Source organism: Centrocercus urophasianus, unplaced genomic scaffold, assembly GCF_019232065.1.
Source record: "Centrocercus urophasianus isolate 14NV4802_14NV808 unplaced genomic scaffold, USGS_Curo_1.0 seq_12, whole genome shotgun sequence".
NCBI classification, from domain to species: Eukaryota; Metazoa; Chordata; class Aves; order Galliformes; family Phasianidae; genus Centrocercus; species Centrocercus urophasianus.
The window spans coordinates 48,756,617-48,761,155 of record NW_024884364.1 but is presented as its reverse complement, the minus strand read 5'-3'; the positions used below and the strand labels follow the sequence as shown (position 1 = coordinate 48,761,155).

Below are 4,539 nucleotides of genomic sequence, written 5' to 3'. Positions count from 1 at the left end.
CACCTGTCATCTACTTATACACTGCACTATGGTGGCACAACTCTTGGGCCTTTTAATATTATTTCCCTACCAGAAAGTGAAGCACCAAATAACAGCCTGTTGTTATTTCCTTGTCTGCATGTGGATTACTGACCCAAAAAGCTGTAACTATAGACCTTCCCAGTTGCATTTAATTGGAATTACCACAAGGAAAAGAAATGGGGAGAAAAATATCAATGGCTACAAAAACTAATCAAACTACTGCTCCTTTTTCTCAGATGGTCTTGTTCCTACTGGAGGAATAAGCCTTCTCCTAAATTAGCGCCTCCTGATAAAACACCCTTGTTTGTGGAATCTTTCAGTAAGATTTCATGTGAGATTCAGATTTGTCCTCTATTTTTTTCACTGATTTTAAATTTTCGGTCTATTCCCTGTGTGGAAATACCCTGCCCAAGAACGCCTTACCACATCCATTGAGCGTGCAGAGCCTCTTGCCTCCTTCCCCTGTATGTACACACAGTTCCCCCCTCATTCACACCCAGTGACTTCATATTTTTGCTTTGCTTCTCAGCACCCTTCACACCTGGACTTGGGCTGGAGGACAATCACTGACAGGCCTTCTGCTTCTGGAGCACGTGAGGGTTCGTGGTTTTGGTTCGACTAAAGAGATTTTCAGAACATTTTATTTCCTTTATAGTGAGTGACTGTTGATAACAAATCCTACTTCACACTGCATCTCTTGATGCTGTCTGTTACCCCTATTGCTGAATACCTATGTCACCCATGGGGATTGGTGCTTGTCATCTCTATTGCCATCCAGGACAGATTGCACAGCAGAAAAGCAATTAAGCCAGCTAATGAGCTGCTATATACAGCATGCAGGTTTATTTGTTTTGGAGAGGTGAGCCCCCCTCAGCTTTCCAAGCTTGCTATATGAATTTGATAGCTGGCTATCAGCATGGAAATGATGATTAGGGAGCCTTCATTCTGTCATTCTCAAAGACATCTGTGTTCACAGAGAAGTGAGAAAGCTGGAACTTGTTATATACCATCCACAGTTAGAAGGCTTATCTGCATGTTCGATTGAAAATGTTATAACATAACATACATAATTATGGACTTGGTTATAAGAGCGTGTCTAATGGAGAGATTTGTACACAGAATATTTGACAGTAAAAACTGAACATGGCAATGGAGCATATATGAAGAAAAGCTACTCACTTTGAGCTAGTGGGAGCAGGAGTGCCTGAGGAACAGCGAACATGTGAACAATGTTTGAAGATGAAAAAAAAAAGTAAAGGAAAATAGGTATGGAATGTAGGTGTGTGAAGGACGTGAGAATCAAGATGAATATTACGAATAAATGGAGAAGTGAGTAAGACACAGGACTTCTGTCAATTTATGTCAATAGATACACCTTCATATGAAATATGACATGGCCCATTTCATTTCCCACAGCAGCCTTCACTCTTCTAAGCCATCTGTCAAATTTACATGCTACATATTATGCAGGTCATCTTCATTTGGCAGAAGTTGTTCCTGCAACCCAAAACAGAGAAGTGCTGTGTTAGACCACTTTATCCATTTTTCTCTTTTTCTTAATGAAGTATGACAGACATTTAAGAGAAAGAAAAAACAAACTGAGGGAGCAGTGATGCAGGTTTGGTAGGCTTTCATTGTAGGGTGAGGATGGCAAGAGTACATTGCCAATTAGTGCTCTGGCATTAAAACTATGATAACTTTTCCAGGTTTCTTGCCTCTTCATGTTACACACACACACACACAAAAACCAAACCCTTCGCTCTTGGGTGCTTTGTTCATCTCCTCCTGAGGAACAGGGAGAAGGATGAGGTAACATCAGATGGAGGGTACCATTCTGGCCTTAAAAATAAATGAGAGTGCCTGCTTGGCACTTTGGCATGAGTGTGCTGCAGACTGAGGGAGTTTCTATTTTCATGAAGCAACCACAGCCTACATAATTTCCTTCTGATTGCTGCAGGCAGCTCTGGGTGCAGTTGGCTGGAGTCTTGGAATCACGTTTTTCCACACCTTTGTTAGCAAGTTTTTAAGAAGTTTCAGCTCCTAAACTAAGCTTTTTTTTTTTTTTTTTTTTTTTTTTTAATAGATAAATATGGAGAGTCTAGAAGTTAAATCTGAAGCCTAGGACAATGTTAAATCTAAGTTTTTCAAGACAATTTCTCTTGTTTTGCTTAAGACTTTCACCAGGAATTTTTAATTTTTTTTCCACATTAGTTGAAGATTTAGGGAGGTGTAACTTACCAGTTGGAGCAGCAGCTGCTGTGCACCTGGAAATCTTGGACCTTCCTTCACCTAGTAGAGGATGCATCCTAAACTGCAGTTATAAGGAATCCATGAGATCTGAGCCATAATGGACATTCATCTGCTTTACATGGAACAGATATGTCATATCTCTGCCTGAGAAACCACAGCCCAGCCAAGGCCTTTTCTGGCTCAAACCTGAAGTAATTTGTCATAGATAAAACAATAATTTAGTCAAAGTGTTATGAGCTGAATGAAATGTTCCACATTCAGTCCTGTCATTTGCCCATTGCTTTGTTAGCCCCACATGCTCAACTCAGAATCCTTTTGCTGTCTCCATGGTCAATCCCGTGCTGTTTCTGCAGGTTCCTCACTGAACATGATCCTCTCTTGGGACTGCGAGGAGGGGTGAGGAAGAACCAGCCTATGCTGCAGGTTGATGTTACATTTATCTCAGCAAGGTTAATTAGTCTTTGTGGACTATTATAACAACCTGACTCTACTGCTTCCAAGTACCACGAACTAGTGCAGTGTCCTGACACGCTGCTGTGCTGTGCTGTGCAGACATGGTGCTGAGGTAACTGCTGCCAGACATGAAAAGGCAACAAAAGGGAAGCTGAGATGTGGCACACAGAGGAGAGGGTTCTTTACTTTAAACAAGAAAATCCAGAGTCCAAGGAAGGAAAGGATGTCATCCAGAGGAACCTGGACAGGCTAGAAAAGAGTATCCAAGGGTACCTAGTGAGGTTCAACAAGGTCAAGTGCAAGGTGGGTTGGGGCAATTCTAGACATGTGCAGACTGGGAGGAGAACTCCTTGAGAGCATGCCTACAACACAGACAGCTGGAGGCTCCTGGAAAGTGCTGTGTGCCTGCTGCACTCTGACCATGGGTCAGCCTCACAGCACTCCTTGCTGAAACTTCCGCTGACATGAACTCGTCCCATATATAAGCTCTTGTGTTTGAAAGGTCAGATCTTCTGAACAGGAGTAGCCTTATTTTTGCAAAATGTTACTCCTTTACCTCATTTTTAATGTACTTCACCAGTGCCCTCAGCGCAAAGCACATGGTTCTGCTTTCATCATTAAGGCCGTGTACAACTCTACCACACCTCACTGCTGCCCTGGTCAGAAGACCACAGCCTGCTGCTGCTGCTGAAATAACCCACAGAACACAGGTGAAGTACCCAATCTGTCCTTTGATCCAGGTAGCTTTTCTCATCCACTGCTCTTTTCTTTGTAACTAATGCCTTAGAGAGAAAAAAAAAAAAGAGAGAGAGTAAAAGAGGCCTAAGAAGTCAGGATCAGCTGTCCTGCATTTATAACCACACTGCTGCTGATGTTAATGTGCATACAGCTATAATTTAAAATAGCAAATTCAAAAGTGGAATGTAACTAGGATTGCAGTACAAACCCTGACAGGGTCTTACCAGTTTCAGGGGGCTGAGTTAAGGTTGTATTAGAATGAGTTGCTAAGTCTTTTCTTAGTTTTCAGAGCCTCAGTTTGCATTCTCTTAACTCTTTTATTTCCTGGTTTTTAAAGGTGAGCACTCTATGAAGGCACAGAGTACCGTGCTTCAGGGGAGCTTTTTTCTGTACAGTCACTGGAACCACCATACAGAAGAACACACTGGTCATTACAGCATTCAGCAGGCTCACTTCAGGTCTGACAGAGATTTCTTTGCGCTGTGGGATAAGGGACAAGGTTAGGATGTCAGACAGGGCAGAGACATAGTTCTTCCCCATCCACTGCCCGGACGCACCCAGCACCATCGCTGTTCCCATGTCTTCTTCAAACCGGTTACAGAGGCAGGCGTGGGCCGGGGCACCGAACACCTCCCGGGGGGACGGTACGGCTCCCCTCCTCCTCCGACTGCCGGGACAGCACAGGCGCGGGAAGGGGACGGGACGGGCACAGCTGGGCCGCAGCCTCTCCGGCTCCGCCGCCGCCGCCCGCTCGGCCCGAGCCCAGGCCGGAGGCTGCCGCCCCGTCCGCCGCCGACGTGCCTGGGTTCGGGCCCGGCTTCCGCGGCGCGGGGCGCGGCCCGACCTCGCCGTCTCCCGCAGGCCGGAGAGGAAGGGGCGGCCGGTCCGAACCGGCAGAAGGGACCCGAGCACAAGGGAAGCGCCGCTCCCCTCTCGGGCTCAGCCCGGCCCTCGGCGGCGTGGGAACGGCCGGGCGGGGCGAGGCGAGGGCCGGGCCCTGGCGGAGGGCGGGCGGGAAGATGGCCGGGGCCGGCGCCGGGCGGGAGCGGGGGGAGGCGGCGGGGCGCTGAGCGGCGG

The 4,539-nt window shown here is 46.6% G+C and overlaps 1 long non-coding RNA gene across 3 annotated transcripts; it reads right to left on the bottom strand.

Annotated features, from left to right (window-relative positions):
- Nucleotides 1–1,355: 1,355 nt before the first annotated feature.
- LOC122156006 lies at nt 1,356–4,148 on the bottom strand. 3 transcript variants are annotated; one of them, XR_006167354.1, is made up of 4 exons: nt 4,020–4,148; nt 3,687–3,942; nt 2,260–2,457; nt 1,356–1,518 (listed from the first exon to the last, which is right to left on the bottom strand). It is a non-coding gene; the product is annotated as an uncharacterized LOC122156006 (long non-coding RNA). The 3 variants fall into 3 exon arrangements; XR_006167353.1 differs by having other exon boundaries at nt 2,260–2,383; XR_006167352.1 differs by having other exon boundaries at nt 2,260–3,942.
- Nucleotides 4,149–4,539: the final 391 nt, after the last annotated feature.